At 37.7% G+C, this 13,035-nt stretch overlaps 1 protein-coding gene and 1 pseudogene across 1 annotated transcript in view; one reads left to right on the forward strand and one right to left on the reverse strand.

The window, feature by feature from the left end:
* Window positions 1-13,035, forward strand: part of KANSL1 (KAT8 regulatory NSL complex subunit 1) — a 309,308-nt gene that overhangs the window by 95,270 nt on the left and 201,003 nt on the right. The gene's annotated exons all lie outside the window — the stretch shown is intronic.
* LOC105819081 lies at window positions 346-1,883 on the reverse strand (annotated as a pseudogene).

Below are 13,035 nucleotides of genomic sequence, written 5' to 3' on the forward strand. Positions count from 1 at the left end.
AGGCAGTAGGATTGCTTGAACCCAGGAGTTGAGGTTGCCATGAGCTAGGCTGATGCCACAGCACTCGCCCCAGGCAAGAGAGTGAGACTCTGTCTCAAAAAAAAAAAAATGATAAACCCCAATGATGGGGCTAGGTTATAACATAGTTTTGTATCTTTATATTAACCATGAGATTCTCACAAATACATTTTTGCAAAATGTTTTTCAAAGCCATAGGACAGTCAGAATAAACAAGTCTAATTTGTGGCTGGTTACCATATTTCCCCAGAGGTGCTGAGTATGTACTGTCCCACAAATCATCAGAACACAGGGAGTACACAGGCCAGGAGGTACCTTGCACTCAGCTCAGTTTTTGAACAGCAGCATCCTTTCAGAACATGTCTGCCCCACCAGGCTCGCATATTGTAGCACGGTGGCCTCCTCACTGGGATCTTTCTGGTTTCTCATAAACACTGTAAGGCATGATGGCTTTCTTGTGAAACACCTGCAACCGGTCAGGTTCCTTACAGCAACCTTCATCCACTGCTCTGGGTCCTGGTTAAAACGGCAGTATTTGGAGTTTTTGAGTGAAGGCAGGCACTGTTCAATGGGTACCCAAACATATGTTCAGGACACAACAAATCAGAAGGTCTGTATTGACCCTTATATTTCATCTTGGCACATGAATGGCTGTAGAAACTCATGTAGCAATAGCTAAGTTGAGAAGTTTTCTCATGAAGTTGCCTAGTAAAAGCAGTTTCTCGTAGTGCAGAGTAGACACCCAAAGACAGAAATGAATAATCAGATCGTAACACAGATATACAGATGATATACAGTATGGAAGGGTGTCAGTCACCCCCACAACAATGATCTTTCCATCAAGCCAGTACTGCTGGTGAAAGGAGCCATAACCACACCTGGTCTGTTATGGGGATTCTCTGCCTCCAAAGGAGAACTGCAAAGGAATCTCGTGAACTCAGTCTTCCCACATTCATCAGGTGGATCCTGGTGTATGGCCATTTGATACTTTATATATAAAGGACTGGCTGAAGGACAACTTGAACTCTGGGTCCTCAAAGGAGACAGGAACTAACCTCCCCTCTAATTTGTGTGATGCGGCCTCTGGTAAAGATTCCACAATTAAATTTTCAGTTGATTTGGGCTGGTTGGATTATTTAGCCTTTGGTAGGAACAAAGATGGTAGCTGACTTTGAGCCTGGAAGCCCTCAAGTTCTCCAGCTGGGTTTTGCTGCATGAATTTTAACCTTTTTCTTTCTTTCCAATTTCCTTTGCTTTTCAACATGGAGGCTTACTCAAATCAGCTCCTTTGCCTGGCTTAGGAACTGTATGAACTTGAACTGAATGTGATGGTTTACTAGAGCCCAACTTCTCTTATAACATCTTGTGACTGAATTAATTCATTAGATTCTTCTTTCTTGGAATTTTTTCCTTTCTTCTTCTCTTCATTCTCAAAGCTCTCTTTTGAGGTCATCACTGAGCATTTTGAGATCACACTGTATATCCAATTTATTTATTAACTAACACAAAGTCACCTGCAACAGCATCATCCGTTGTGGAATCCAGGGGCTCATCCTTACGATTTCCTTTGGAAATCTCCCCTTTAGCCAGAAATTTTAATGTTTTTTTCCAAAACCTTCTTGTGAGATTTTGAAGGCTGAAACTGTAAAGCTTGGCACCTTATTGTGTACTGAGGACAACATATTTGATGCATGACAGGTTTGTACATGGTATTTTCTACTTGTTTGCCATCCTTGGTGTATAAGATCCTGATAATCCTGTACTGTCATGGAATGTGCCTACGTACCACATGATGCCTTGCCCTCCTTTGAGTTACAGTAGCCATAGCTGGCCTTGAGGCCCTTGTACTCCACCACCAAGGCCATGGGTGCTGTGAGAGTCCGCTTGGGCTGGCCACATCCTTATAATGTATTTTAAATACTATTTGTAATATATACATACTACTTACAGTAACGTTAAATATCTGTTAGGGTAACTCCCTATTCTTGTACTTAAAATTTACATATATATGTGAGGGCACTATATTTATGCTCATTTTTATGTTTTTGTTCTGTTTTGTTTTAGGTGACAGTGGCAGGATTCATTTTCTTTGTCCATGTGAATTTTGCAATCAATTTATCTATTTCCTTTAAATTGTATTGGGATTTGGATTGAGGATTGCTTTGAATGTACACATTGGTTTAAAGATGTGACATCTTGACATTAGGTCTTCCAGAGTAGTGATATTTTTCTCTGAGGTTCTTTATGTCTAGGGCAAGACTTACACTTTTCTTTCTGTTTGCCTTGCATATTTTCTGTTAGGTTTGTTTCTTTGTATTTTACAGATTTTAATGCTATTAAGAATGGGATCATTCCTTATTTGTATATGGAAAACCCATTGATTTTTACATGTTGATTTTGTGTTTGGCCTCCTGAATTTTATTACTCTTAACAATTCTTTCAGTTATTTCTATTTGATGTTACTAGGTGGACAGATGGTGACTTTTTTTCCTCTTTGATTGATTGTTAGACTTTATATATTTTCTTCTTGTCTGAATGCATAGATTGTAACCCTCCAGTGCATGGTTGAATAGTACCAGAGGTGGGGGACTTTCTTAACTGCTTCCTGACTTTAATTAGAAAAGTTAGATTTTGCCATTGGTTTGTGATAGATGTCCTTTGTTAGATCAGGCACAGTTCTTTTAATTTCTTTTCTTTTTTTCCCAGCCCTTAGTCACTCACTTGTAAGTCCTTTTAATTTCTAACTTAAGTACAATTGAGTACTGAATTTTATCAATACCTTTTTAGTATTTGTGGAGATAGTAAAATAATATAGTAAATATATTTTATATATTACATGTATTTCCTTTAGAGTCTTTAATAGATTTCTTGATGTTGATTGACCCTTGAATTTATTCAACAAATATTTACCGAGTGCTTATTATGTGCTAGTAGCTCTTCAGGATACTGGAGGTGGAGCAGTGAACAAAATGGACAAAAATCTGTGCTTTCTCTTGAGTTTACACTTTCCAGTGCAAGAGTTCTTAGTATAAACACTATCGGATATTGACTGTCTGGATGACCTTGAGTATTCTTTCAACATAAGTCATATGTGTTGGGGTTTTTTTGTTTGCTCCTTTTTTTCTTTTTCTTTTCTTCCTTTTTTTTGTGGGGGGTGGGGGGTTGCTTCCTCCCCCTCCACTCCCCATGTTCATAACTTGGAATGGCCTGTCATTTACTTTTTAACTGGCTGTGGTTATGACAGGCTCATAGACTGAGTTGGTAAATCATCCCCGTTTTTTTCTATGCTTGGGAATAGTTAACAGGGATTATCTGTTCATTGACGTTTTGATAGGGTTTGACTGTTAAAGTGTTTTGAGCCAGTTGCCATTTTATTTTTATGCGTGGATCTTTGCATGTATTTTAAATTTTCTCTTATGGTTCTAGTTTGTTAAAGAATAACCTCTTCATTTTTGGCAATATATTTTCCTAGAAAATCACCTGTTTTGCTTAGATTTTCAAGTTTATTGGTATGAAATACTGCTTAGTAATCTTTTAAAATCTTCCCGTGGATCCTGCTTTACTCTGTTGTATCTGGTCTTTCATTTCTAATGTACTTTTTCTTTTTTTCCTTATTGGATACAAAGTTTTCTTTTTGATTACATTGATGCAATTTACCTTTTTGTTTACAGTTTATTCATTGGTTTTATTTTTACCTTTATTCGTTTCATGTACTTTCTATTTTTTTCAGATTCTTGAAGTAATACATTTAGGATATTTATTTTCAATGTCTTATTTTATTAAGTACGCGTTTAAGCCTGTAACATTCACTCTGAGTAGTTCTTTGGCCAGATTTGAAGAGTTTGGTGTATGATGTCTTCATTATTTTTCATTTCTAAATTAGAGCAATTTTGGTGTCTTTTTAGCATAATTATTTAGAAAAATGTGTTAATTTTCAGGCCAATTTTCTGTTTGTTTTTTGCTACCACTTTTTATTGTTAATTTCTAATTTCATCGTGTTGTGGTCAAAGAATGTGGGCCTGTATGCCTTCTGATTTTTGGAATTTGAGCTATGTCTTTATGACCCCTTACATAGTCAATTTTAAATATTTTATGGGTATTTGAAAAGTATATGTTTTCAGTTTAGATATAAAGTTCTCGATATATCTAATAAATAGTGATTATTTTTAATAGATTAACAATACTCCATTAAATTTTTCCTTTAACTACTCATTGCATTCAATGTAGGACAGGGGGTGAAGCTTTAAACTCTGGTTTGGGTTGCCTTGATTTGAATCCAGGCTCCCTGACTTGCTAGCTCTGGTCTTTACACCTTAGTTTGCTGTGTAGTATAGGAATTATAACACTTAGGTTATGGGATCTTTATTAGGATTAGAGGAGATTAATGCATGTAAAATGCTTGCATCCTAGTCCATTGTCTGGTGCATAAATAATAATATTCAGATTTTGGGTGTCTATCCATTTTTGGTCATTAAATTGACAGTTTTTTTCATAATTGTAATATTATACAGTAAATACTTTTGTACATTGTGTTCATCCTGTTAAATTGGGTTCAAAGGGATATCATCATTTTGATGTCTTTGTTTTTCACCTGCTGGGAGGTTATATCACCTATTCTACCTTCATTGATGTGTAAGTATGCCATTTTAACTTCAAGCCTGAATGTTGTTACTATTTAGAAAAAACAAATTTAATAGGCTCTTAATGATACCGTATCTGCGTATTTTTTAACTACTCGAGAGGACAAGCTTTTTTCCTGATATTTACAAGATTTCCCTGCAACATTTATTTACTATTTTTGTCATCTGATAGCTGCCACAAGATAGGATGTTTTTAAAATAGGTTTTTTATAGGGTCTAGGAACTAAATAGAATCATTCCCCTCCTCTTCCATATTTGTGAGATTTTCCAGAAATGAATTTGTTTAGGCAGGATTTCTTAACAGAGGCATTATTGATGTTTTGGGACCGATAATTCTTTGTTGTGGAAAGCTGTTCTGTGCACTGTAGGATGTTTAGCAGCATCTCTGGCCTCTGTCTACTAAATGCCAGTAGCACCCTCCCTTCCCCTAGTTGTGACAACAAAATATTTCCAGACTTTGTCACATGTACGAGTGTGGGGGAGGAAATCACTCCTGGTTGAGAACCACTGGTTTAGAGAGTCTTCTGTACCTATCTTTGGACGGGTAAGGGCACTAACATCAATTTATATGCCGAATGCCAGGAATACCTTTTTATATAGTTACTTCACTTAATTCTCTTCTCTCCTCTCTCCTCCTCTCTTCTCCCTTCTCTTCTCTTCCTTTTTTTTCCTCCCCCCTTTTTATTTTATGTTTTTATTTTTTTCTTCACTTAATTTTTATAGCATCTTCTAGTTACATACTAAGCATTGTGTCTATTTTACACATAAACTAAAATTGAGAGATTAAATCTTGAGACAGCATCTTATAAACCATATAATATGAGTTACTTCTGCTAATTGTTTACTCCTTTTCCCTGATCTGATTGCTTATTCCTTCCCTCCACCACACCCTCACATAATTTTGTCCCCAGGCCTATGAAAAGAATACAGTGTACTTTACTATATTCAGGTAGTGTTTAAGGCTTTGCAATGAAGGTAAATTGGTGGTCCCCTCCTCCCCCTTCTCCCCCTTCTCTCTCTTTCTCTCCCCCATCCATTTAAAAGTAGAAATTCTTAAAGTGCAAACCTGAGAGGGAGTATCACCCTAAGGCTGCTATCCCCAACCCCCTCCTATGCCCCCCTTTCATGGAAAAATTGTCTTCCATGAAACCGGTCCTTCGTGCCATAAAGATTGGGGACTGCTGCCCTAAGGGACAAATCAGAATCAGTAAGTACTCCCTTGCCGCCTTCACTTCCACTGTTTTAAGCATGTGGCTATGTCATTTGGCCTTCTGTAGTTAGCTAGGGTAGAGAGAAGGTTGTGAGCTACTGCTTTGTTTTTATTTTTTTTGAGTCTCACGCTGTTGCCTGGGCTAGAGTGCTGTGGCATCAGCCTAGCTCAGAGCAACCTCAAATTCCCAGGCTCAAGTGATCCTCCTGCCTCAGCCTCCCGAGTAGCTAGGACTATAGGTGCGTGCCACCACGCCTGGCTAGTTTTTTCTATTTTTAGTTGCCTAGCTAATTTCTATTTTTAGTAGAGAAGGGGTCTCGTTCTTGCTGAGGCTGGTCTTGAACTCCTGACCTCAAGGGATCTTCCTGCCTCAGACTCCCAGAGTGCTAGGATTACAGGTATGAGCTACTGCTCCCAGCCTGTTCTTTCTTGTCTTTTTCTCTACTTTTCTACTCCTGTTCCTGCCAAAACTAGATATCATTTTATCCAGGTGCATTCATTAGCCTCTATTCCAAAAGTTAAGAATTCTTAAGGGAGCGGGGCTGATTTCAAAATGTATCTGATTTAGAGGGGGTGGGAAGAGGGGAGTTTTCTCTTTAAAACCCGTACATATTGAGGCATCTGGAGTTCATGAAATAGTCTCTTGTGCTATTGTTCAACTTTTTTTGCTGTCTTACCTTGCCTGACTTAGGCAATGAGCTCCTAGGGTTTTTCCCCACATTGTACTCCCTTTAGGATCAGATTGTCTTCTCTCTCTTTTTTCCACAGATATTTTCTTTTTTGTTGTTGTTGATTCTCCTCCAAATTAAAAGGAGTGGGGGAGGGGTCACAGTCTTCTTGGGTTGGTAATCTATTAGTGAATAAATGACCTGGTCTCTCTTTTTTTTTTTTTTTTTTTGTGAGACAGAGTCTCGCTCTGTTGCCCGGGCTAGAGTGCCGTGGCATCAGTCTAGCTCACAGCAACCTCAAACTCCTGGGCTCAAGTGATCCTCCTGCCTCAGCCTCCCGGGTAGCTGGGACTACAGGCATGCGCCACCATGCCTGGCTAATTTTTTCTATTTTTAGTTGTTTTTGGCTAATTTCTTTCTATTTTTAGTAGAGACGGGATCTCGCTCTTGTTCAGGCTGGTCTCGAACTCCTGAACTCAAATGATACTCCTGCGTTGGCCTCCCAGAGTGCTAGAATTACAGGCATGAGCCACCGCGCCCTGCCAGGTCTCTTGATGTTTCATGAGATCTTCAACTCCTGTACCTTTAGGTAGCCACCTCTTCCATGTAGATTTCATTTTCTCCTTCTTTGTACTATTTTCCTGTCCTATTATATGAGACATGCATGTGAAAACATTTTGTAAATAGCCAGTAGAGTTCATATCCTGTACTGCTTTGTTTTCATTTCCAGCCCACATTTTGAGTATATGTATCTGTGGCTTTGTTTATATATTTATTAGTTAATTCTAGAACACTTCCACAGGCTCTTGATAAAAGAGAAAGTTACTGTTAAGAATACACTAGAGTAAAATGACGTGGCAAGCTAAAGCTGCCCTTGCACCCATCTTTGTAGAAGGGAAATTTTAAAGAGGCATTTTTGAACTCTGATAATTTTATGATTTTCGTGTCCCCTATGCATTTTAAGCCTGATCTCCAGTCTCAGCTAAAATCAGTTGATGAGCTGTGTACTTGCATGTATTTATCTATTTTCACCTTCTCACTAAATTTAATTCTCTTACTTGACTAAGGAACTGAATAATACTTAGGATAAAATACTGCAGTATGACCAAGAAGTCAACCTGGGGAGGCTTCATAGCTAGGAGTTTGGCTTTCTTCCCCAAGCCCTTACAGATTTAAAAAAAAAAAAAAAACTGTTGCTTCAGGTTTCTGATGTTTTAATATCAGGTGTGCTCCTAACCTAGTGCCTCTGTGTCAGCAGACATCTCCATACAGTTGACAGTCAGGATACAAGGGTAAGTGGAATGAGTTCCATAGTGATTCTAAGGATCCAAATAACATTTAAAATTATTTATCACTATGGACTTACAGCATCTCTGGATTTATTTATTCTACGTATACTTAGCATTTTGCTGCTTTGCTGTCTATCTTACAAGTCACTTTTTTTAAAAGAGCTATTTGGATGAGGGTATAAAAACCAGTAGCTTATGATACTCTAGGTTGGTATCAATGAATTAATTGGCTTATTACTTGATGTTTGCTTGTTGGACTTAAAACAGAAAACAAAAAAATTTACCAGCCGCGTCAGTCTGACACCTGCTTTTTTCAAACCCTTTTGGCACGATTAAATAAATCTCTGAAATTCTCCCTCCCTCTTCCTTTCTCCTTTGTGTCTGTTGTCAGTATTAGTTTCACTTAAATTCAGTGTCTGTCATCCTATAACACTTGAGGCTAAATGAGGACATTAATCGGTGAAAATATGTTGCTTTTTGTTTTTAGCAGTAAAACTACAAAGGGCTTCATAGTTGTAATACAGTCCTCGATTCTTCTTCAGAATGTATTTTGTCATTTTCAGTGTCATTTCATTTTTAGGTTGTTACAAGCTAGTAAGTTATTAAGAAGTGAACTTTTGTCTGAAATATGTGTTTTAAATAAGAAATGTTATTTGTGTTCTGGGAATAAGCTCTAAAATCTCAATGTCAGATTATTATTTAAGTGGAGGTGGAGATACTTATCTTTGTTTAAAACTTTTTTTATTTTTTATTTTTGTTGAGATGGGGGGAGGGGATTGCTTTGTTGCCCAGGCTGGTCTGAAGCTTGGCCTCAAGCCATCCTCCCACCTCAGCCTCCCAAAATGCTGGGATTACAGCTGTGAGCCGTCAAGCGCAGCCTCACTAACATTTTGAATCTGAAAATTTATGTCTTTCATGAAACTTTGGGAAACTTTTGGTCGTCATTTCTTCAAATGTTTTCTGCTCTATCTTATAGTCTCAACTTTTGGGATACTGATGATGCATATTTTATACCTTCTGTTATCTCATCAATCAGTGAGAGGCTTTGTTTTGTTTGTTTGCAGTCTTTTTTTCTTTATCAGATTGGATAATTTCTATTGATCTGTCTTTAAGTTCACTGACTCTCTGTTATCTCTAGTCTTCTGTTAAGCCCATCCAGTGAATTTTTATTTCAGAGCCCATGTTTTGAAGTTCTACAATTTTCATTAATTCTTTTTTAAATTTTTAAACATTTAAATAGATTTAGGGGATAAAAGTGATTTTTTTTGTTAATGTGGATCAATTGCATAGTGGAGAAGTTAGGCTTTTAATACCTGTCACCTGAATATGGTGTACATTGTACACAATAGGTAATTTTTTATCCCTCACTCCCCTCCCACTCTACTGCTTCTGAGTCTCCAGTGTCTGTTAAGTCACTCTGTAAGACCATACATACACATTGCTTAGCTTCCATTTGTAATTGAGAACATGTTGTATTTGGGTTTTTGTTTCTGGGGTACTTCACTTAGAATAATGCTTCCAGTTCCTTCCAAGTTGCTACAGAAGACATTATTTCATTCTTTTTGATAGCTGAGTAGTGTTCCATGGGAGTGTGTGTGTGTGTGTGTGTGTGTGTGTGTGTGTGTGTGTGTGTATCTCACATTTTCTTTATCCACTCATCAGTTGGTGGGCACTTAGGTTGGTTCCTAAAACCTTTTTTTAGTATAGAACTATTTAGGAACTTGTATATTAATCTGCTTGCCAGAGATGCCCATTCTTAGGTTTCAGTTTTTATTTTCTTCCATGTTAAGTAGCTTTGAGGAACCTGATCCAGTTGACATTTGTTGCTTCTGAATTGTGTGATTCTTAACTTTTGCTATATTCTAGAATCACCTGGGCGATTTGAAAACAAAATCCTGTGAGTGTACCACATATCAGGTAAAACATAATCCCTGGGTTGGGACCCAGGCATCTGTATTTTAAAAATTCTCTAGGAGAGTCCATAGTTAAGCCGAAGTCATAGATCATTGCTCTGGGATGTTTTTCAGATTAGGGACCCTTTAAAGAAAAGATGTAGACTTTTCTTCTAGAAAAATGGGTATAACGACTCCCTAAAGCCCCAAATTAAGAGCCTCTATTCTAGGAGTAACATTGACATTGTAGATTTAATTGCAAGCAGTTGAGTTTAAGAGGTTATATAATTTGCAATGATGAAAGAATTAATTACTTTTCACTCCTAAATGTCGTTTGTTAATTCAACAATTTTTTCAACAATTATTAACTATTTTATCAAGTAGTCAGTATATTCCAGGACTAATTTAGATATTGAAGATACAGATGCCAATAAGAAATTACTCTTTTCGTGGGGTTTTATCCTAATAGGGAAGACAGACATTGACTAAATGACCAAAGGCCAGTTAACAACTACTTTAAAGAGAAAAGAGTGTAGGAGATTGAAAGCGATGGTGATGGTCATGGGAGAGAGGTGGTTATTTTAAATGGGGTGATCAGCGAAAGCCTCTCTGAGGAAGTGACATTTGAGCTGAGATTTATATGAAGTCAGGGAGGAAGACCTAAAGACCTTCAGGAAGCATTCCCAGTGCAGAGAACAATTACAAAGGTCCTGAGGTGAGACTGAGCTCCATTTGTTGGATTTTTCAGCTGGAAGGCCATAGGCCTGTGGTCCCCAAGCCCCGGGCTGTGGTCTGTTAGGAAATGGGTGAGCATCACTGCCTGAGCTCTGTGCACACAGTACCCCCTACGAAACCCCACCCCTCCATCCCCAGTCCGCGGAAAAATCGTCCTCTGTGAAAGCGGCCTCTGGTGCCAAAAAGGTTGGGGGACCGCTGCCCTAAGCTATTTAAAGCCTTGATGTTTTCATTTCGATTTGATAGAAACTTAACTTGATTAGAACTCAGTGTTGTTGAATGTTTAGCTTTATGCTTAAAATAATTTAGCAATAATCTTGAGCTTTCATTTTTTCAGAAACAGCAGGGAGGTTAGCACGGACTGTGTTGTGTTACTTCTCTGTGAAAGGATCTACATCAGACTGAACTTCTGTGATAAGGGACTATCCATGTCTTTATTCTTTATATTCATAATGCCAAACACAGAAGATGCTTAGCAGTTTTTGTTGACAGAATAGGTATCTTGCAGTCAACTTAGCTGTTCTTCGGTTTATATTTATGAAATTCCTAATGCATAATAATATACTGATGCTTGTTATGTGCTAGTAGTTATTCCTACTCTCCCCAGGTAGGCAGTGTTACTCAACAACAGTGGCAGAATCAGGATTGAATCTAGAGAGACCTTTTTTGCTTTTTCCACTTTACCATGCTGCCCTCTGAGTAATGAGATGGAGACTGATTTTTGAAGGCATAATTTGTTAAGCCAATGTCATTAGTTTTTTAGGCATTATACTTTGAGACAGAATAAGAGAGGGCCTCGGGCTTATTTTCTTAAAAGTGCTGTGTTATGTAAAAGATTTTGATTGTAGGAATATGTTCTTTGAAACAATATGTGTTTCTTGTCTGTTGAGTGTGAAGTGCAATGAGAAATACAAAGAGAGACCACTGGCTTAGGAGAACTAAGATATTTACATAATTCACTGTGGTATAAAATATCAAACAATCATTGTCACAAAAGATATAAATTAAGTGCCTTGGCAGTTCCGCTGAGGAAGAGTTTCTTGGTAAAGGGAAGGGGATTTTTTAGAGGATATGTGAGAGTTAGTTTTAGTTGGGGGTGAGGGAAGCAAGGGAGAGGTGTCGGTGTTTAGAGGGAGAGGAGGAAGGACAGTCTGTATACAAGTTGAGCAAAAATTTGGAATATGGGCAGGTAGGGAGCCACAGTCATGGAAAGCAGTTTGGAATATAGTGTGGGAGAAGGGAAATAACCATAGATATGAAGACAGATTTCATAGGTGAAGCCTTTGAGTATTAGGCTAAGGAATGTTGAGCTCTGTTCTGTAAGGAAAGGGACTTTTTGATCAGAAATCACATGATCTATGATGAAATTTAGGAAGGATAAAATTGGTTGGTTGGATTAGCAGTTTAGCAAACTATGCCCTGTAGGCCAAATGCAGCCCAAGGCTAGTTTTTGTTAAGTAAAGTTTTATTGGAACACAGTCACGCTCATTCATTTACATGTTGTCTATGGCTGCTTTAGTACTACTACTATGGCAGAGTTGGGTAGGTGAGACAGAGACTGTATGGCTTGCAAAGCCTAAAATATTTATCATCTGGCCCTTTACAGAAAAAGTTTGCCAGCCCCTGAATTAGAGGGGTTGAGGAAGAAATCCTATTCTCCATTGTTGTTTTGGCTAGGGTCTACACTACTGTGCCTTCATGTCAAATGAAAGGAAGGCCAGAATTGAAGTAGCCCTAGTTGAAAAAGAGAGGGAGAATGGATGAGAAGAACTTATTGAATTTGGCAACTGATTAGATTCAAGAATCTAGGGGAAAGGAAGGAATTAATTTTTTTTTTAATGTAAGTGATTGAGGATGGTGATTTGGAAGAGAAGAGGCTTTTAATTGTAAGCCATTCTGTGCATGTACTCTTTAAAGAGACCTCATGTTAAATAAGCATAGGTTCAGAGCTCTGATCTTTGGAGATATGAATTTTTCCTGCTTTTCATAAACAACAAATTAAATACTTCCCTCTTCTTTAAGGTTAGGGTTGGGGTTTTTTCATGGTTTAATCAGGTGATATATGTTATATATTTATATGTTTATATATGTTAACATATAAAAATGGAATGTAGTGTTTAAGTTCTAATTCTTAAAATAGAACTCTTCAGTTGTCCTTAAAACTTAAAAGAATGTTGATTTATGATCCCCCCTTCTCTTCAATTCATGTGAATGGCCCTCATTTTTAAAAACTGCTTTCTTTTATGAGAGTGGTTGTGGGGAAAGGAGAATGATGAAATGGTCTATAAAGCTTGCCTATTTGATACACGGCTTGCTGATGTAAGAAGTGTTAAATAGTTATAAACACAGAAATTTTCCACCATAGTAGCTTCTAATTATTGCTTGCTATGTGTCAAAACTATGTGCTAATCACTTTTTATATACTATGCCCTTTAATGATTTAGAACTTTCTTGTGAAGTAGAAAGACTGTGTCTACCACCCCTATTCTCCCATCTAGAAAATCAGGGCTTAGGGCAAGTAATTACTCAAAGTTACATAGCTTCTAAGGCCAAGGTTATTTGTACCCTAAACTCATGTCCTCA

This window comes from Propithecus coquereli, unplaced genomic scaffold (assembly GCF_000956105.1).
Source record: "Propithecus coquereli isolate 6110/MARCELLA unplaced genomic scaffold, Pcoq_1.0 Scaffold469, whole genome shotgun sequence".
NCBI classification, from domain to species: Eukaryota; Metazoa; Chordata; class Mammalia; order Primates; family Indriidae; genus Propithecus; species Propithecus coquereli.